The sequence below is a fragment of the Toxotes jaculatrix genome, chromosome 17, assembly GCF_017976425.1.
Source record: "Toxotes jaculatrix isolate fToxJac2 chromosome 17, fToxJac2.pri, whole genome shotgun sequence".
NCBI classification, from domain to species: Eukaryota; Metazoa; Chordata; class Actinopteri; family Toxotidae; genus Toxotes; species Toxotes jaculatrix.
This window is the reverse complement of record NC_054410.1, coordinates 9,692,190-9,714,592: the sequence shown is the minus strand read 5'-3', so window position 1 is coordinate 9,714,592 and position 22,403 is coordinate 9,692,190. Positions and strand designations below refer to the sequence as shown.

At 42.9% G+C, this 22,403-nt stretch overlaps 1 protein-coding gene across 1 annotated transcript in view; it reads right to left on the bottom strand.

Moving 5' to 3' along the window:
• pacrg (PARK2 co-regulated) overlaps nt 1–22,403 on the bottom strand; it is a 119,134-nt gene that overhangs the window by 28,926 nt on the left and 67,805 nt on the right. The window lies entirely within an intron of this gene.

The following is a 22,403-nucleotide window of genomic DNA, read 5'->3' as shown; positions in this document are numbered from 1 at the left end:
TGTTTCCCCGCCAGGAGAAAAATGGAAGGCAGAAACTCCTACGCTCAAAATGTTTAGATCTTGAAAACAGAACTTTGAAGCAATGTGTTCGAGGCAGCAACTAATAGTGCATTTCGCCCTTTATTCCGTCTGAAATACAGCGTACCCTGCTGAAGCAAGGAAAGCGTATCACCAGGCACACAACACAGGAAATAATCCAAATAGAATCACGCAGCCATGGGAAATATTAAATTCTGTCAGGTTAAAATCTGAACTTAGCTCTGTTAAAACAATATTAACACCAAGGCACTGTTACTTAGTGGAACAATGGCAGAAATACACTTCATTTTTATGGTTTAGTCTCATGAGCGCATTCTAATTCAAAACTCATTAGAGAAGTCTAAATGGGTAATTCAGCCTGTCTTTATTCTGTAATACACAAATGTATAGAAACTTTATTTTATTACCTTAAACCACACTGTGGTTTAAGGTACTCGTGTGTAAAGTTGTCAGGGTAAAACTTAAAGGAGCCAGTGGGTTATTTCTTCGACAGGCCTTCCTGGTGGTAGATAATTAGGCCATCTATCTTTATTTAAGTGAAATTTACACATACGTTTAAAGCATCTCCCATGGCTTCTCCTGGTCTTAATACAAATCCTGGCCTTAGCCGGCAAAGGGAGAGCAGAAAGGACCAGGCAAACAGAGCCAGAGAAAAAAGAGCGAGGGCAGCAGTCTTCCAAGGTGAGCGACACAGACAGCCACAGACAGACCCTGGTCATGGACCCTGAGAGTTAATGAAGCAGTCCTTGCCTATTATCTCTGCCAGCATCTACACTACAGCACAAGGTAACAGACAACCAGACAATCCTCCTCTCCTCTCTCCTCCTCTCCTCCGCCCTGAAAACTAATCCTGCGCACAACTCAACACTCAGAGCGCACACTGTAAACCACACCTGCCTCCGTCCCGGACAAAGGCATAAATCTGCCCTTGTTTCCAGGTAATAAAGAACCTCTGATGTGGCGACAGCAAGAGAGAAAAAGAGAAGGTATGAAAGAGAGAGGGGCAGTGGAGAGGCGCTAAGAATGAACAGCAGTGGCAAAGAAACAGATTTATGAAGGGAGTGAAAAAACTTCCTGACTAATGAAGCGAATAAAAGATTCATGGTGCTGATGCCACATGGTATAATGGTCATGAGGGGTGAATTACAGACAAAAGTCCAGTGTAATTGGAGGATAATGTCAGAAAATTGAAAATAGACAAAAACTATGGGGTAGTGACTGATATCAAACCTTGCTGTTTTGCTTTTGGAGGTTTGTTTGCTGGCAGCAAAGTCGGCAAATTAAGAGCTGAGTTATTTTACCTCTTTGTTGCAAGATTTAAATGGTGTCCCCCTGCCAATTTTACAAGCCTGATTAGAAGCACCAAGTAGTTCTTTAATAGTATATTGGCCAATAGAACCACAGATCAAAGTGCCCCCTCCAATCATTCATGCTAATATAAAGCAAAGACATGAACGAGAGCTTCACTATATCTTAACATATAAAGACCCTATACCAGATTTAATAAATGATAAACACACACACACACACAAACTGCTGATGGTTAAATTTAACATGTTTTCCTATAGCGGTTTTATTAAACTTTTTATTTTAAAACAAAGTAATTTCTATTCTTCTGTTCTTAACTATTCTGCTGTTTCTGTTTGCTTTTCCAAAAGCATCGCGTATGCTGTCAAACTGATAAATGTGTTTTTAATTTACTTTTTTTTCTCTATATGCAGTGCATTTCTAAATGAAGTGTTTTGGTTGTCAGATCGGTGAATATGCTTTTTATTTTTCATCTTGCTTGTGCTTTGGTAGAAGCGTGCCAAGTTCTCTCGACCATTACACAGAAAAAGTTAAAACACTCTGACTATTTGAGATCTGCTAAACTGACTTGCTAGTATTTTTGGAGACTCCCTACAGCTATACAGAAGCTGTTCAAGTTATGAGAGTGTCTGAGACAAGTGGATATTGCCTTACTACTGCTCTTCCCTTGGGAAGGCTGGGTTTCTGCAGTGCCTCACACATTGTATCTGATAACATTTCCGCTAATATCAATATTGTATAACTGGAACGGTTGTCACGTCTCATTTTTCTCTGTTTCATCAGCAAAATGGGTCTGATGAATTGCATTTCTTGTGAAATGATAGCGCTCTTTCCTTAACACATCTGAGCTAGTTTGTTTTGTCTTTCACACCTATGCACTAGACCGAGAGCGTGACTTTGTTGCGTTGTATTTGATTTGTGTTTGCACGGGCATACTCGTATGTCCGTCTTCCTTAAGAGTTTGTTAGAGAATGGCGATGATTTCCTCCCTGGTAACTGAGTCTGTACTGTCACCCATTCTCAACGTGAGCATGACTAATACTATACAAATCTGTCTTCATCACAATCAAGCAGGCATGAAACAGAAGTCAATATGATGCATCATGGTTCCTGTGGAGATACAGTGAAGAAACAAGGAGGCATAAAGGTTGCGTCTGCCTGTCTCTCCTTACGCCAGCTTTTTACAATCCTTAGCAAGAAAAGCTGGCTTCTCAATCATACAACCACAAGATGGTAGAAATTTTTCATTTTGATTAGGACTCACATGACAGAGGTAATAAGACAGGAGTGAACTTGTTGATTTGCTCATTGCCAGTGTACAGTTCAGTACCTGAGCAGATGATTAATCAGTTTTCACGTCTGCCGTTGTTTCCTCCCTGCAATCTATTTGACTGTCAGTTAGCCCGCAACCCGTTTAAAGATTAAAGCTCAATTTCCATTCCACCACGGCAAAATCACATCTCATGTCCTGACACCCGTCTGTCATTTCACAGCCATGTGTGGAACACACCAGAGATCTCAATCTTTAATGCAGCTAATGTCAGAGAAAGAGAGGGAGCAGAAAGAGAGAAGCAGAGAGACACTAAGACGGAGACAGAGAGACCGAGACCGAGACAGAGATGACAGCAGAAGAGAGACAAAGGCGAGAGAAATCGACAGTGATATTCTTGGACTGAATGTGAGGCGGTAAGTATGAGAGGAGGGAAATGTCACGGCCAATCTCTAATGAAGGGCCTTCCGGGAACTATAGTTAGATAAATTATTTAAAGGCTTTCATTTAAAAATGTCCAAAAAACTGTGCTGCGATGATTTGCGCAGGGGCTAGGGAAAGGTCACCAGTGTGTTGGGAGTGCTTCATTAACCTCCCACCACCTCCCTGCCTCAATTATTTCTGTCAAAGAGCACCTTGGGGGGGAGGGGAAGAGAGATAGGGTGGGAACGCGGCTGCTGTGTTCGAGCTGATACCACTCTGCCGTGGCTGCTGCTCCGGAGACGACAGCTGAGGGGCTTCAACTATGTTCGGCTTATCTCAGAACCTGGGGGCCGTCCATTCCAGGTGGAATGTTTGGGTGACTTCAGTGCTGTAAAATCCCTGGAGATGTGCTGGGTAAAAGCTGGATGAACTAGTATGTGTGGATGTATCGCTGTATATATGTGTGTGTGTGTGTGTGTGTGTGTGTCTGTGTGTGCGTGTGTTGTGTGTGTGTGAAGAACCACACTGGGAGGAAGCTGGCTAGTGCCCAGGCCTCGGGAGTGTTAAATGCTTTGATCTTGTAAAATGTTTCCTACAACCATGGAACTAACAGAACTGCAAGGAAGTTTGATTCCTCAGACATGTGCATGTACACACACACGCACACGCACACACACACACACACACACACACACACACTCATACAAAGTTACTTTCTACACCGATGCCCTTAGCCATGAATAGCAGCAGGTTGAGACTTTTTCCTCTTTTTCACTTCATCACTCACCTCATCTCTCCCTTTGCTCTCTTCTTAACACTTCATATGTCAAAAATGCTTCTTTCAGAGTGAAAGTGTATCTTCATCAGTATGTGAAGAAGACGTGTGGTGCTGGACTAAAGGCCCTCAGGTTATTAAACTAAAAAGGTTTATCCTCTTGACAGCATGAGTGAAATGAGAAAGTTTCTTGGCCATTACACCGTGATATGTCTTTTGAAATATGACAATTTGGCCTGATGGTGAGAACAAAAGAAAAAATGATTGCTTACTAAAATTCATACTGAATTATCCTCTGAGGACAATGAATATCCACACCAAATTTCATGTCATGCCAGGTAACCTAACTATTTGCAGCTCAGTTTGAACATGATACTACATCTACACTTAAGGAGTTAGGACAGATGGTTTTGGCTTATTATTACAAGTAGTTCAAGCAGAGCTTCTGCTAGCTTGGAGCCAGCGTTGTATACGCTGTGTACCGCATTTTGTCACATCATTCATCATGAGTGGAGGTGAAGTAAATTAATTCCCTGCTTTGGCATGGAGTTCAATTTACGTGAATTTCGATGCGAATTTCCACAGCTGCCCAACTGCAAATCGTCTCGACAGTGCCGACAGTGCAAAATGGAAGAAGCTATCGCATTAGCTGTGCTGCATCATCCAATTTTACATAACCCTGCTCTGTGCATACACTGCTCCAAAATAAAGAGATGTGGCATGGTTTGGAATCAGGAGTGGAAGTACCAATTTGCTCCCTCACAATATTTACTAGGTCACAGTGCCACACACTTCGCCAGAAAGTGTAAATGAATTTTACTGTGCCACTTTCTCTGAGGTGCTTGGAATCTCGTGAAAACACACCTCTGAGAGAAAAACGTGAAGCCCTAAATATGTTCTTCAAATGTTCCCGGGGAAGGAATTCATCGTGAACCTCTCTCTCCTTCTCTCTTTTTTTTTCTGCTCTTTGTCTGCCTTGCTACTCTGATCCCGTCCCAGTGAGACAATAGCAGGCTAATTGTCAGGCTGTTCCTCTAATGCCTGATTTCTGGGTTAAGGGGCAGCTGTCGACTCCCCTGAGCTTGTAAAGAAGGAGAAAGTACAAGAGAGAATATAAGAAAGAGAAAGAGGAAAAAAAGTAGACAGGGAGGAAATGTTACTAACATTCCCTGAAACTCCACTCATTCTACAAGTGCCCAGCACACAGCATTTCCAAAAGGCCGAGAACAGACAGGTGGCCATACACAGTCCAACACATCTGCACCACACCCAAGAGGCAGAAAGTGGTTGCAATCTGAGCCAGTGATGAGAGAAGGTGTTGCAGTATTATGTTGCTCATACAACTTGAGATTCCGTATTTGTCTCAATCAGCCTTTTTCAGCTGGCAAGTGTCAGGCTATCTTCCACATAAGAGCCTTAATATAGGCTGCTACATCAAAGAGGTGACTAATCAGGCTGACGGAGAGAGGTGTCACAGAGTGTCAATCCTTCAGGGCCACTGCCTGTCTCTCAGGGAGCCCACTCCATCAGCTCTGACCTCAAATAACCCAGCACACGCACACAACACATGCACGTGCTGCAGGACACATACAGCGTGTGCGTGTAGGCTTAGAAACGTGCATATGAATGCACATGTACACACTTAGCTGAGCACATGTATGCATCTATGCGCAGCTACGTGCGCATACGTACCGTTCGCTTGCATGCTAACCCGGCAGTACACATCTCACTGGGAATCAATGTGAAAGATGACTTGGTTCAATGATGGGCCTCTGTTGATGAGAGCTGATTAAAGAGGTAAAAAATGGAAACTCATCTTGATGTATTTGGGTCAATTTCACGTCCACAGCCGTTGCTTGGTCAGGCCTATTTCTAGGAGAAGTGGTGGCGGTAATTAATGGGTGATAACGGGCACATTTAATTGGCTGTAATTCATCTGATGAAGTGAGGAGCCTCCATCCTTTTGAGGACAAAGGCCCCGCTGGGAGGGCAGAAGAATCTAGCCTCATCTGTAATGCTGCAGGCATACAGAATAGAGTGGACCATATATCAGCATAACAATACAGCAACTTTGTGACGCTACACAATTAAAACACACAGCACATTTGAGACAATGTAAATACACATATTTCAGTATGAGCATGACTGCATCTTCCTCTGTGAACAAAGTGCATATGCAACAAGCCAGAATAAAAACTGCCTGGTACTTAACATAAAATTCAATAAATCAGTTCAAGCAAGCAATGCGCTGTATGTACTCATGGCTGCTTGGTTCTACCCGAGAGCTCACTATACAATCTAGATCCTCCATATGACAGAGAGGAGAAAATGCAGTCTGCCAAGCTCTCCTCCCAGAAGAGGGGCAAACACTTATTTGCATTAAAATGAACTGTCTGAGGCATGTGTGTGTGTGTTGTAATGATACTGTGCATTTGTGCAGTTTCTCCAGGGGTTGCTGGGTTGTGTGTCGACCTGCATGGATCACTAGCGATGGGGTGACTTCTCAATCTCACCACCCGATCTCCAGCCTCAGGGGAGACCTCTGTATCTGCCTGTACTTACACATAGTGTATGTTTTCTGTTCGTTCCCAGAGCTGTTGCAGCGGTTTCTCATCTCCAAAATGATCTACTGGCAAGCGTAGTAGATTCACCACCACTGTAAATCAACATGACCTTAGAAAATCAGTTTTAGAATCTGTTACAGAATTCACTTTGTAAGAGGTCATGTTGTGTGCAAAATTCATTGTAGCCATGTTATATATCAGGAAGACACAATTCCTTGTTCCCCAAGACTCGTGTTATGTTTCCTACCCTCGTTTAAATGACAGATTTTACTTGGAAACCAATAAAACAGCACAAACACTCATGTGGATATATTCTGATTAGAGCTCATATTTCACTTCCAGCAGATTTATAGACCGTTAGATTCAAGCCTACTAGAAGGTCAGGTTCATTAGGGCAAAAACCTTGTAAGGGCTAGCCAAACAAGCCTTGATACTAAAGGTGTAAGCCTACTGTACCTTAGATGTAGCCTTGCACACACCAGCCAACAATACATCTTGTAAGTACAGGTTTTGCTACATTAGTCGGGAGAACATCAAACAATAGTTGATAGAGTCTGGCAGCAAATCAGCTATGGGGCATGGTTTAGATAATACCAACAACAAGAAAGACTGTGTTATGATTTCAACTGACAGTGTCATTATTTAAAAAAAATGTCTATTGAACCTCACACTGGGGCTAAGTACAATATGATATTTACTCATTCACTGCATCCTACAGAATAAATACTCAGTTGTTTGCTCTATGGTGAGTAGTGAGTATATAAGTCTTACATTATGTGTAAGCAACATTTAACTGTCATAGCTGGTTGAGCTGGTTTTAACTAGTTTATGTAAGGCTGCAACTAATAATTATATTCATTATGAATTATTTCCTTGGTGAAGCAAACGATTGTTTGGTTTGTAAAACTTCAGAAAATAGAGAAGAATGCTGAATACAATTATTCAGACCTACACAAAGATTGTTTTGTCCGAGACAAAAGAGCTTTCTTACTTCTATGTAGACATAATACTGAGGTAAGAATTTATTACTGAAATGGCCTCTCTGCTCAGTCCGTTTGATGTCGAATGAATGATCTGTTTTGTCAAAGATGCTCTGAACTTATTTTTCCATGGCCCTCTTATTATTGTGCAGAAATTCAAGTGGGTGGCCTCCTTTGCAATCACCCTGGACTGAAGCTGTTCTTCTTTGCTTGGTTACATTTCCAATTGCCTTTCCACAAACACAGAACTACTAAATGATGTCGAAAGGCAAAGCTTATAGCAGTCTTATGAACAGAACAATTCAATGTCACGCACTGACAAACTAATCAGTTGTTTGTAAGAGGTAGGCCTCACAATACATTAGTGCTGCAGCATTCAAATACCAGGTAACCCTTTCACAATAGATGTATTCTGTGTGTGGTTTTTGGACTTTCGTTGCTGTTGCTATGCAGAAGTGTGCAGACACCTTTGGTACTGCAATGCTGACGTTGTGTTGGTAGCTGAACCCAGCCTGATGTTAAGATCGAAGTCTGATTGCCTTCTTGTTAGCTGATTTCTGTGGGAGGATCTGATTTTGCTCTGAACAGACACTGCTGAAAGACATGTCTGCCTCCTTTGACATCATGTTCAGTCAATACCAAGGCTCAAATAGCCAGTATACAGTTAGCATGGCTTTAGCAATGTCACAGAGAATGATGTCTTCTACTGGGAAGGCAAGTTTATGCTACATAATTAACAAAAAAATTCAGATATTTCAATGATTTTAAAACAGCTGGGGTTAATTATGTTTAAACTGATCTGATTTGACACAGCTTGATAAAGTCACCATTTCACCATTCAGTCCCATACACAAACACTTTGATTGGCTCAGTAGATTCTCTAACCTGGAAAACAGCCGGATCGCCAGAGCAACACTGGATCTATTTGAATTGCTCAACAAAATTTGAGATGTGGGCGACAACTCAGAGGTTTGAAACCAGGCTAAGTTGAGCCTCCCTGTGCAAAGCATTATCTATGGATCACAGCACGTCTCCACTGAGTGCTCTTTATAGGTAATCAATAGGCGAGCTGGCTCATGATGGCTCTCACTCATTACAACTCTTTAATAAAAGCCCACCCTGCGGTAACTGCTGCTCTAGGTAGTATAAACACACACACACACACATACAGCCATATGGGAAACCAAATCTCTGTTTATACACACAGGAAAACACAAACTCACAAATTTGGAGAGGGCACAGCATCCCTTGCTAGCAGGCAGCTCAATTCAAATCATCCATAGCTGTTACAACATTACTCATGTATACCCCTACAACCATTCAGAGATGCCCTCTTGGTGAGGACTTTAAAAGTCCTGGCTTAATCAATATGCGAATCTGCTTTTTGATGGGGTACTGGTTTTAAAATATCAGGAGACTCTCAAGTAAAGGTGACACACACACTCTTAAATGCTCCAATCAATGTACTGCGACTTGCATTCATCAGCAGATAAACTTCCATTCTCAGGCTGAAAGCATCTTTCTTGCAGTCGAGAGAGTTGAACTCCAAATTGCACAGTCTCGCATAACCTTCCGCAGCATATGCTTTCCTCTCTAATTCGCTCCTCAAGCTGAAGGTGTGTATCCTTGTAGCTGTTTCCCAGTCACTCTAAAGCAGCTGTTAGCTCCATCTCTCCGCACATATGGATTCAGGTGACGAAAGCCTGTATTTTCCAGTGAGGGGGAGGCCTCATGCAAGAATACAGGGTCACTTCATCATATGTGCAGGGTGAGGGGCAGGGATGTTATGCTGCACGGGTCAGTTTTCCACGAACCATCAACCAGCTTGCCCTCATGTGTCAGGGGAACACAGAGAGACAGAAATAGAGAAGGGAGCATATGACCCTGCTTCCACTGTCACATACCCCAGTACTCACCAACAAGAACAGAAGTTTCAAATCCAACTTAAATTACACTACAGCATCTGTTTCAATGTGGCCTCAGAACCAACCACTACACACACACCACACCCTAAATGAAAGCACAACAAATACTTGCCACATAACATGAAAAACACTGAAACAGTACAAGTCTCCATATGTTATAATGTAAATATTCATGTAAGAACCATTCCTAAGCTGTAGTATAACATGTACTGTAGCTGATCCTAAATAGACACAGGAATCTGACATAAACCCTCTACGTCTACTTTACACACTGACACATAAGCGAGCATAACACAAAATGTTAAACATCAACAACAGAGACCCTTGTGCCTCACGATACAGAAACCAGTTTGTGTGCGGTTATGATCTAAGCATCCTTAAGGTGCTGGTCTTTGAGGGGAAGATGACCTTTCTCTGCTCAGAATAGCAGGGCTGTGGGGAACAAAAGCTGTGATGACAAACACACAGGAGACGTTGTGACCCTGCAGGGGCCAACACACATGCTCTGAACACGAGCAGAAATTCTGAGCTTATGTACCCGCATGCAACACCACCAACACACACGTATGTGCTAAAGCCCCTACAATTTTGGTTTCAAATCAAGTAGTTCTCTAAAACATTAAATAGGAATGACTAAATAAGCATTAATCAACATAGGAGTTTATCATTATTAATATTTATTAAAGGAATAGTTCGACGGTTTGGGGAATGCCCTTAATACCACTCTCACGATCACTCTCACATCTGTACAGTAAATATGAAGCTACAGCCAGCAGCCAACTGGCTTACCAAAGACTGGTATAAGAGGGAAACAGTTAAGCTGGCTCTGTCCAATGGTAATAAATTCTGCCTACTAGCCCCTGAAAGCTCACTAATTAACATGTTTTGTTTAATATGTACAAAAATCAAAGTGTAAAAACAACATGTTGTGGTTGTACAGGGGTTCATATGCCTAACCATTTCTAAGCCATACGGAGTGACTTCCTCGAGTCTTGCTGTCGCCATGAAGTTGCCAGGCAACCAGCGAAGACTCCAGGACTGCATGCATGATATCACCTTTTCAAACTGAGCCACACCCTCTTCAAACCAACTGAAAGGGCAAAACAAAACTGTTCAGAAATTTGTCCGAAAAATGGTGTGATACCATAGGACTCCATCTCTTATAGTAAGAAGCTGATTGATAAAATCAGTGGTTTCCTGGGCCTTGATGATGTGAACGTGTGTGGCAGTCCTACAGGACATAGCCACGCTCTTGCCTTCGCCCTACACATCATCTTGAGTGACAAGCATATCGACCGCCAACAGAACTCTGACACACACAAAACACTCAAAGAGAGAGTGTCTCATATTTCAGCCTTTGTGTTTCTTTCAGAGAGAAAATATGTGGCTATGTGGGACTGCATCCTGAGGGTGTCTGCAGGCCACTGGGTAGTATTGTTATTATTACAAACAATAAAGGGAATAGATGAGTCTGGTATCTAAGCATTATGATCTACAAAGCATCTATCTAGGACAGATTTTACTCTAGACAGTAGCAGGCCATCATTACAGCTCTCTCTCCAGCACGGAGCAGAGATTTCAGTATGTTTGACAAGGCCACACGAGGGAGGGGGGAGAAACCTAAATGTTTCAGGCACTCATCACCTCGTTCCATCTCCCTTTTGCCTCTGTGCGTAAAGAGAGAGCTGAGAAGAACAGCAGGACATGTAGCGTGTGAGGGAGAGAGATGAGGTGAGACAGTGAGTGAAAGCCATGGGGGAGCCAGGGATGTTCACCTCTCCATCCACACTGACTAAATATTTGATGGGAGGAGGTGCTGTAGAGGAGAGGGGCTGAGGTGAGTGGAGAGGAGAGGAGATTCATGGGTGCGTCTCCTTCGGGAGTGTGTAAAATGTCCCAGGCGTGCAGTGGGCTGAGGGGGGGGGGGTAGGGGGTCAGGACGTTACAAGAGTTGCCACAGTCCGCCGGGTGAATTATTCATCTCGCTGAGCTCAACACTAGAACAGCATTATGGGTGGCCTGCAGTGGAGAACAAAGAGGCCAAGGCTTTTAGCACATAGGCTACAATGAACGAAAAGTGAAAACCACGCATGGTTCCAGTAATGTGGGACAGAAAAAAAAACAGAGGTGAAGGCAGAGAGAATTTAAGGGCAGAAAAGAGTTAGGAGAGGTGGATGCTAACACAGAGGATGAGGGATCACGTAAAAACCTTGGTTGCTATTGGAGGTTAGACAGAGTTAATTATGTGGCCCCTCTTGCAGGATGTAGTGTTTAGGGTCTGCCTTGTGCCGTTATCAACTACAGAAGAAGAACACAGAAGAATTGGAAACACCAGATGTGTATAAACCACCACAGAAGGTATTCAGCATCCTCCACCCTACAGAGTTTTGTTTACATAGCTGCAACATGGACACGGTCTTTGTTGGAAACACACACAAACAAAGAAAACGGCTGCAATAAAATGAAAAAAAGGACTGTTTCATGTTTAACAACCAGCATTGACAGTGGTATTTATACAGTAAGAGTAGTGAGCTTTGTGCCACTTTGCAGCTAATTATTTAGACGTTTACTGTTAATACTTAGACTCAAATTGTTTGTAGTGACTCTGAATGAACTGATTGATTTTGCTCTTTCCACTTTTTCTTGAAATTTTTGTACAAATGTTTTCAAAAACACTGTGATAATATCATCTGGAATTCATCACAGTTCAGCTGCAGAGTTACATCCCTCATGTACTGAAGTATGTTAGGTTTCAAGGCCATCAGCAACATGAGAGCTTTTGAGCGACACTAAGAAATAACTGATAGAACATGATCTCATGTAGATCATAGCAAGCATGCTGTACATTCCATGTGGTGGTGTGAAGCGGACATTTTGATGTTTATATCCCCTCAATGTGTATGTGTGTGTGTCCCTGCATGCATGCCTGTGTGACAGAACAGATCCTAAGAGTAAATAAGGCAGTACTGTGGGAATTTTGTCAGTGTTTGCGCAGCAGTGACTGTGCGCCCTGCTATACACACACAGACACACACACACACACACACACACCCCAATACAGAGGTCCTGATAGTGGTCTTCTATGCCTGGGCGACTGGTGTGGTAACAATATTATTTACAGATGAAGCTGCAATGAATTAATTATGCAAACAATGTGCAATGTGCATTCAAAATTATAATACTGTGCGTTGCCAGGAGCCTATTTAAATATTAATCTTTTCTTTATTAAATGAATTTTAACCATTCGTAATGTTGCAGCAGTGAACAGCGTAAGTGCTTGAAGCACATTCTTTGCAGATAAAAATTGCAAGTGGCTCCATTAATTTCTGAGCACACCGTTAGCTGGCAGCTTGCATGCAAACACATTCATAAGCCGCATTTGTTTGGATTTTACTGGTCTTGGAACTGAATGTAGTAGAATCAGGTTGTGTCCTGTCATACATTTGAGAGATTTGTCATGTTTGTCATGCAGTGTAACAACACGTCGTGCAGCTTACAGGTGACTTGGATCTTGTTCGGTTCTTTTCTTTTTAAATATGTCCATATATCTGAGGCTTGAAAGTCCTGTCTTCAGGGCACCACCGCTATTTCTCAGAAAATGCTGTTTGGTCAAATGTAGTTTTTATGGAGTAAAACACTCAAAGCTGCCATTAAGTGGCCACAAGAGATAAATTTAGGAGCGGGTCAGTGAAAAATGGAGATTTAAGTATTAGGGCCCCAATGTGAAAATGCCCAATGTGCTGACAACCATGTTTATTTGCTGAATAGATATCATGACAAAAATTCCCAGTGAAAAAAGTATCAAATATTGTACTCTTAATATAAAATAGGAAGAATTAGATCTTTAAATATCAAAACAAATGTTCTTTGTATTATTGCTAGTATTTGTGATAGGGAACAAAAGCTTCATAGCACAATGAACTGTAATACTAGTTTTGTGATTTTGTGAGGAGAAGGGAGGTGATGTGTTGCTCTACTGTAGACACAAGTGGACAGGAAGAAAATGAGGATGTTTATCTGGGTAGTTCTGGTTGTGCGCCTGCAGGTCCCTGAGCATCTCTGACTGACTGTATGGTAAAATAAAAGCCGTTCTTTTCCGTGACCCCAGTCCCTCTCCTCCTAGTGGGTGGTCAAACATAATGAGGCAACATCTGGTTCAGGGGATCGGCTTTCATTTACTACGTACATGAACAAGCTAAAACACATACACACACACACAAAGACACTAAAGCATCCTCTTCTAAGACAGGATGGTATGGACGTCACACACCTCAGGTACTGTCCTAATTGAGAACAGCAAAGCGAATAAAGAGCCAAATAAAACAAGCGGTATTATTTCACCAGTTAATTAAGTTTCAAAAGTAAAAGATAAGAATAGCAGCAACAAAAAGAATTCTCTGTAATACTGCTGTGACTGAATATGCCCACACATGCAGTTTAGCAGTTCTGCAGGGTCAACATGACCCCTTCTGCCTTAATTATTTTGCTCTGTAGTTCTGCTTAGAAAACACTAACCGCTGATCCATGTTGCTGATCTGGTTATTAAATGTATGATTAGCCTTTACGTCTAACAGAGTCTGTACAATTGTTAATGTATGTAAAACATGATAGGGATGAATGAATATGAACAGGATGAATAAATTACTACCTTTGAACACAACCAATAAGAGTCTTTTCTTTTTTTTTTTGGCATACCCATTAAAATTTGCCAACTGTTGCGACTCATTTATGGCAAGGAAAAACGTTGCTTCTTTTAATTTGAAAATGCAATCATTTTGTATTTAGGCTTAATGAATGATGGGAAAATTATAACTTAAACAGCAGCCTCTAATTCATTTTAGTTTAATGGCAGCAATCATTTTGTGAGAGTCTTCCTCATCAAATAATGGATATCAGATTTTGTGCTGCACTCTGGTTGTATAGTACTCTATACTCATATTTTGTGATGGCTGGGGGAATATGAGCCGCGGAGCCAGATGGAAACATTAGAGATAGGAGCCAGCTAAAAACTGTTGTCTGGACGTGGGACAAGACTTGGCTGAGACAACCTTATGGGGATTTGTGTGAGCTGGAGGGGGAATGTTGTGAGGGGGTTTTGGGGGGGGGTGTCTTGAGAAATAGTGTGCAGTGCAGTGTTAGAATAGGCTTCAATTACATCCATTAGAGATAGTGAGGACTGTGACTGGCGCATGCTGACATGCCTGCGTGAGAATGGAGGCGATAAGGTTACCTCTGTCAGGGAAACGTGCTGAGAAGGGGCAGTAATGGGGGAGCAGGTCTCTAAAGATACAGACAGACAGGAGACAGACCCCAAAAATGACAGGTGTGGAGGAATTATGACAGACAATGCCTGGCTGAGGACTCACTTGACAATCTCGAGTAATTCGCAAACAGTGACCGGTACAATGTCCCTCCTGGAGATCTCCATATTTTCTTTACATTAATACATTTTCATGAGATATAATAGTCCATGAGAGTGTCCGAGGTATAACTGTCATCCCTGAAAACTGAGGTTACATAATATTTTTAAAAGATCTGCTCATATCAGATTTTTTTCTTTTCTTTTACTCTCAGTATACTTACCTTTCTGCCCACATCTGACAAGCAAGGGGAAGCAGCATTGTACCCTGACACAGGTAATAAAAATCTATTTTATTTTACTTGTTTATTGTGTGTGTCCTTGCCTGGGACAATAAGTTGGGTAGACTGTAGAAATGCTATTTGTTATTTGTTTTGCGAAACTGTGCCTTTTTTCACTTTCAAGCGGCGGGGCCTGTTTGCGAAGGTGTGGCTGTTTATGAAAGCTGACAGGCAACCTGGCGCAGGGTGCGAATGCTGATCCAAAGCGGGCTGGACAAATGTCTGCACACACACCAGCATTCTGTCGCTGGCTGCCCGCGGAGATGTCAAACACAATGATGTGGTGAGAGGCTGCAGGAGAGCTCCCTGCTCGCTACTAGGAAGTCATGACACACACAAAGGCGCACCCAAGGACACAGATTCATACACAAGAATACACATCCAATTACATCAAAAAGCAGTCGCTCTTTGGCTATCAAATGGCTGGCTACCCCCCCACCACACACACACACACACACACACACACAGCACACACAGAGACTCTGAAGGGAAAATCTGCCCCATCAACCTGATCCACGTTCAGACTGGAACGATCACCTGCCTTTCGCAAACACAGATAATGTTCACACTATTTGTCTTACTCTATTGTCTAATTTCGACAACTCGATAATTGTGTTACACATGTCAGGCCCCGGGAGCCCGGACAATCCAGCAAATCGTTTCAAAGTGCCCCAAATTCATTAATTACAGAGTGTGTTAATCTCATTGAGATGGGAGGGAATGAAGAGAGGAAAAGGACCCTCATAACTCATCCAATTAGGTAATTGAGTGCTACTTGGATTAGAAGGAATGAAAGGAGTCCCACTGAGATTTTTGGTTCCATAATACGAATGCATACGTTGTCGTCTACAGATTACAAGAAACTATGTGCTAAACCTGACACTATCCATCTGAAAGCTCAACACTGACTCAGAGGATTTCTCCTTACTCTCCTCTCCTTACTTCTAGTCAACCAATGAATTTTAAAGATTTAGTCCATTGAATGAGCCCAATGAAAACAGGCGTACTAGCCCTTTTTAGGCATTTATGACTAGTCTGGATATGTATGTGTACAAGGAACCCATGGGAACATGGAATCACACTGGATGGGTTTTTAGCAATAGAAGATGCCTTTTTCTACTTTATTCCATTTGGTTTGAAGCATTATCCATCTGGAACTCTCTTGGAGGAAAGGCTAAATTTAATTGTAAATGACCACCTGGATGCTCTTGGATTTCTCAAACATAAATGAACAAACACCAAATTTGCATTTGTCCATTCAGACATGCAGGAGGTCAAAGTATGACAGGGAACCTCACTTTTAAGACGTTCCATGTGATCACCATCATTCCAGTATCCTTTTCTACAAAATTTAATTTGGAGGATTTGCAAAAAAGCTGCCAAAGTGTTGTCAACTGCGGCACTGAAATGCCATTTTACTTAATGTGAATTAAGGTCTGCTGGTTTGCTATGCCAGATGAAGGGGCATGGGAAATAACAATGACGTAATAAGGAAATGATATAATCAGAAATAAAGCAATCAAATCATACTGCTGACCAGCTGCAGTGAATTGCGGGGGAGGCGAGCAAGGCCGTGCAAGTTCTGCTGGTCATCCTCCGCACACTGCAGCAATCGAAGAGGAGCTTTGTTAAAGTTGCAAACTGCCTGTGCGAAGACGCCAATTTCTATTTCATTTTAAGCACACTGCCAAATTTAGGGCTCTGTGCCATTTAAAGAGCTGCTCCCATAATTCCCCTAAGTGCTTCACATTACAGAAGGCACTATGTACAAATTAATGAACAAATCAACAAACACAAAGCCAAGTTCTTACTGAGGCGATTCTCTCAAGCAATTAGTAAAAGTACATTATATAACTTGATGGAACAATAGAGACACAAATATGTTCCAGCTGGAAAAGCAAAAGTGAAACGTGTCCATCACAAGTCCGCAAAGTAAAGTTTGAGAGGGTCAATCATGGACCAAATGGATGATGTGTACGTCTGTTGAGTGTGTGTAAATGTGTGTGTTTTCGTTGAGCAGTCTGCCTGTCTGCCTGCAGAGCAGCCCAGATTATGCATGAATCTGGCTGCTTATCAGCTGACCTTTAAATTGGAGCCGCAGAGCGACTGCAGGCCCAAGGGCTGACGCTCACACCTGATTGGCTGCACTGCCTCAGACCTGCTGACAATAGAAATTAACAGAGCCAGGTGGGCATATCCGCAGGCGGAAGGAGTACAGGAGTGGAGAGAGATAGGGGAGGTGGGGGAGGAGGAGATGGGGTGGCGGCTGCATTAATATAACAATATATTTCCACTATTTTCCTCAACTGTCTTTTCTTAAGCTTCAGGAGAGAAGGAAAAAGTCATTATGTGCTGTGAAGCATGCTAACGGTAGAGCAAGTAACAACACACGAGCTTGGTATTACCTGGATTTCATCTCTCAGTCACTCGTGCTATCTCTCCTTCCATCTCTCTTTTCTCTCTCTGTTTCTCCCACTCTTTCTGTATTTTAATAGCGGAGGGGTCTTGGCAGGCTGTGATTGCATGATAGATAGATATCTCCTGTTGGAGAGGGGTACATGGAAGAAGAGACAGGGGCTGAGGATGAAGTGTGTGTTCTGTCGTCCGCGGGGACAAGGAGCTCTGTGTGTCTGTGGAGGATGATGGATTATATTGGGGCCACGGGTTTATGTGTGTGTGTGTTTTCATGTGTGAGTAGGGGGCGTGGGGGGGGGGGGCTGTTTGGTCGAGTGGGGGCGGGGGGCATCTTCCCCTCCGTTGTGTCGCTATGTACACAGTGAAAGCGTGGCAGTGAATTAATTTTTCACGACGGCAGCTGGAAAAGGTCATTAAATAAAGCAAATGTTTGTGAATGGGAATCCCCAGGAATTAACTTCAACACCATATACGCAACAGTGCAGTGTTCTGGCAGTAACTGGAAGCATTATGTCGTATTGTGGACAAGAGCACAGGTGGCTGAATACACTGGCATACGCTTGGCCTTCTGTCAGATTAAAACGAGTAGGAAAAAAATTCTCTGGATTTGATTTAGCCTTTGTGCGCGTTGATGATGATATCCATATCATAGTATGGCAGTTACATGCACAATCCACAGTTGATGGAAAGTCTGTGCCTTCTTGTTCCTGACTGTCCCCCATCCTTCTGTCCGGGAGAGGTTACGAGGTCAGCTTGCTCTTCCTGTTTATTTCCATCCCACTGATCAGCATGGACTGTAACTGATCCACCATATTCATAAAGGCGTCCAGCATGAGCGGTGAGCCTGTGTATGCGTGTGTGCATGTGTGTGTCATGTGATACACAGATAAACTAGACCCATGGGGGAAGACAGAGTGGCCAGCCACAGCGCTGCATCTGTTACCAACACAAAAACCTCACCAGTCACCGAAGCAAAGAAAAAGACAAAGAGCCACTATCACAACCCTTGTGTGCACGTGTACAGATCTTTCTATGTTTGTGTGGACAAATTCTAGTTCAAAACCGGCCTCCTCACAACTTCAAAGGGCTGTTTGAGGGTTAACATTTCAGGGGTTAACACACAGGTTAGGGCAAGTGGCTAGAGAATGCATTATGTGAGTAAATGTCCTTACAACTGACGCAAGACAAGACTGTGTGTGTGAGTGTGTGTTTGCGTGTGTGCTCAGCAGTGCATGTGGGTGAGACCTTATCATAGCTGGCCACATTCCTCGCAGGAAGATAAAAGAGGGCAAATGAACCAGATCACCGCAGCGCGTGTGAGCAATATATGTATGAATGTGTGTGTGTGTGTGTGTGTGAGACAGAGAGAAGGTTTGTCAGTGATGAATAGGAGTTTAAGGACCTACATCTTACAGATAAGCGGAGAAAATCATCAGGACAGTAACAACAATGCTACAGTGCAGGCTCAAATAAATACCAGAGGAGCCCTCCAGGCAAACATCAGCTACATTCAGACACAGTATACAGCCATGCAGAGTCTGAGGATGTCACGAAAAACATCCCCTTTATGTAGTCCTTGGCCATTGATGCTTCACTCGTGTAGTCTATGAAATAGTGGAGCTGAATGAAAAAAATGTTGTGGAATCAAATCCTTTATCAGCGAGTTGTGTTTCAAGATATTCTCAGTGTGTACTTGGGAGCTGTGTACTTGTGTACTGACAGTCACACACACAGGCAGGTAAAAATGTTGCCACATCAAAAAACAGATAGATTGTGTGCATGTTCTCAGTAAACCTCAGCAACAACAACAACAACAACAACAACAACACTAATAATAATAATAATAATAATAATAATAATAATAATAATAATAACATTTGTTGTTGTTGTTGCTAATGTTTGACTTTAGTTTGTTTTATTATTCGGTTCAAGCTTAATATAATTTCGTTTTGTCTGTATTTAATGTGGGTCGGTCATGTCTGACCCACTATATAAAGTCAGTATTGGCACCTGTTTGGTCCCTATTCAAGACCTCAGAATATTTTCTCTGTTTAGTTTACTCTGCTGCCTTAAAAATTACAGTCTCCTTCTCTCTCACTCAGATGACGTACTGTATATGGGTTCCTTCTTTCCTTCAAGCTCAGAAGAGGAATTTGCTGGATGAGGGAGCACATCTCTCCCTCATAAGGAACGTTGTTGCATTTCATTAGGGATAAGATTCATCACAGCAAGCAAACAAGAGAGCCGTGCAAATCACATTGGAGGAATTCCTGCACTATCCTCAACACTGTCTCTCACACACACAGAAGCACACACAGCTGATTGGCAAAAGGCACAAAGCAAACAAAAGCTGGGAGAGCTGATTCAGGAGACAAAGGGGTACATCAAGGACGGCGGTACTATGTGATTGCTCATTATTGTGCACTTCAAAATGACGCATTACTGTGTCAGTGGTAAGAATGGCATTCAGCTGCCTGAAGTTAAACAGGCCGTTGGAGCCGTTCCTTCGTCAGTGGCCTGGATCCCAGAGAGGCTGAGCGTGAGTGTGTTTCTCCTGGTCAAAGGTCCAGTGCTCTGTCTGAGTGAAAGGACACCCAAGGGTCCATTTTGGAGATGGCTGTTAAGTCCCAGCTCTGACCCTAGAAAAATGGCTCAGATAAGGCCTGTATACAGACCAATTTAACAGGTCACAACCCTGTCTCAGAGTGGGAGCGACACAGCAGGAGTGTGTGAACACAGCCTAGGGGATCTGTCCCACGATGAGATGCTGGTGATATCTAACTGTAGCCCTGACCCTACAGCAATGGCTGTCAGCCTATTGATTCACAGCTCGAACAACTGGGGAGACAGGGACAGAGTCGAATTGTGTTGTGCCTCAACTGGGACAGTGTGCAGTTGTATTTGTGTGTGCCTGTGTGTATATATATATGAGCCTGTAGTAGAAGACTGGTAGAGCATTATGTGCCCGAGGCTGGCAGACCTAAACAACCATGTACAGAGAGATGGAGATGGAAAGCTGGGGCCTTCATCTAAACTGAATCCAGCAGCTGCATATGGGACACAACGGATCTATTCATGACAGATGTACACGAATGTAGACACACACACACTTGGCACGTACTGGACAGTGGCCCCGTTGTGGCTCTGGAGATAAGAGGGATGCCTTGCAAGCTCTGTGTGTTACAGTGTGGGAGAGCCAAAAGGAGATGTTACCACACACTGCTAGACAGTCCTCTGTTTCTTCTAGTGTATTAAACACAATGATCGTGTCTGTCTGCTAAAAGCAGCACGCTGGCTCCTGTTGAGACAACCGACTGAGTGTGGGATGGAGCTGGAGGTGTATATAAGTGATATTAGATAATAGATGGACTTCAGTGAAAGCTTTGATATTGATACAAACAAGTCACATAAAACAGAAAAGAGACACAGACAAAGACAGAGAGAGAGAGAGAGAGAGAGAGAGAGAGAGAGAGAGAGAGAGAGAGAGAGAGAGAGAGAGAGAGAGTGTGAGAGAACAACAGCCCTAAAATATTTGTGTATTACAGAGAGAGAGAGAACACAGAGTCCTGGTTCACAGAGTGTTTGGTCCCGAAAAGAGAAGCGTTGATTCTCTGTATTTGAAGTCGTATCTTTCTGTGTTAGCAGGGAGTGGGCGGTGCAGGACATGAATTGACAGCTCATCTAACACCAAAGCTCCAGACAGAGAAATAATAACATGAGGAAAGATTCTTCCTGTCTATGTATGTATCTATCTTTGAACTTATATATATATATATATATATATATACTGTATGTTCTTACTTAAATATACATACTTGTATACTTTGGTTAAACTTTCTGTATCATTCAGCCTCGACTCCAGCTAAACTTTAAAAAGTGAGAAACTCTAGTGGATGCCTGTAAATTGCTGAACAGGAAGCGCCATCCTTGTTTAGCAGATTGGGTCCTGTGCTTTGGCAGCTGTGTGGACCCCTCTCTGGCCCAGACTGGTCTCTCTGGGAGAGGTCAATAGCAGGGACGTCTGCCAGGTGAGAGGTTGGCTGGGGTTTAATCGATGCCCGCCAGACAGGAGGACAGACAAGCGGACAGACAGGTAGACAGACCGGCACAGTAACTACCAGGCACAGATAAAACTGTACCTGGTGGGGTTCACTGGCCAACTGCTGAGCCTGTGCCGTGGCGGAGAAACTCACGCTTCAAAACGGTTTAGGAGATTGATTTGACAGCTAATTTACAGAGGAGATTTGCATAAGGCCATGCGCTAATAAGGCAGGCTTTTCTTTTCCATCCTTTGTCTTTCCCCGCTATCTCTTTCAGCTCTCTCCTTCCTTTTTTTAGACCTCAGCAAATAGTAACAGATAATGTAAGCGAATTAAAGAGACAAGAGATTCAAATTGGATATTGATTATGAGACTAAAGCCTTGTGTTTTCTCCTGTTAAAGCCTGTGTTTAAATGACTGATTCACAATGTCACTCTCCACATGCTACTGACTGTGGTGAGCAGTGTTTGGGTCTGGTCATGCCTATAAGCCTTCAATGGGCCCACATCATGTCACACCATGCTAAGTGCTTTGACACAGCCACACAAAGAGCTCAGCCTATCTGATGCCAATCTCCCCAGGTCCCGGTGTCACCTAGGTGGGGGCTTTCAGAGAGAGAGCAAGGACAAAGTCTCCTCCTCAGCAGCCCTGCACAATGCAGCCTGACTGACAGCAGAAAGGACAAAATGGAGCTTCTCTGTCAAGTGGATGTTTAAGTGGGGGAAGAAAAGAAAAACAGATTCAGAGAAAAGAATAGGTAGAAAACTGGACGCATTCTGTCTGGAAGTCGCAAGACTCGCAGCCAAACAAAAAGAGACATTTAACTTCTGCACTGCATTTTCCAGAACTGAGCAGCTCTGTGGGAACCCCTGGTATAACCGAACCACAGCAGTAACACGGCGTACACACTACACGTGAATAAAACTATCATTGCCTTTCACAGACTGGTAAATGACTCTTCAGTGTTCTTCAATTCACTGACACAGTAGCAGTGCTAGCACAAAAAATGATTTATAACACAAAG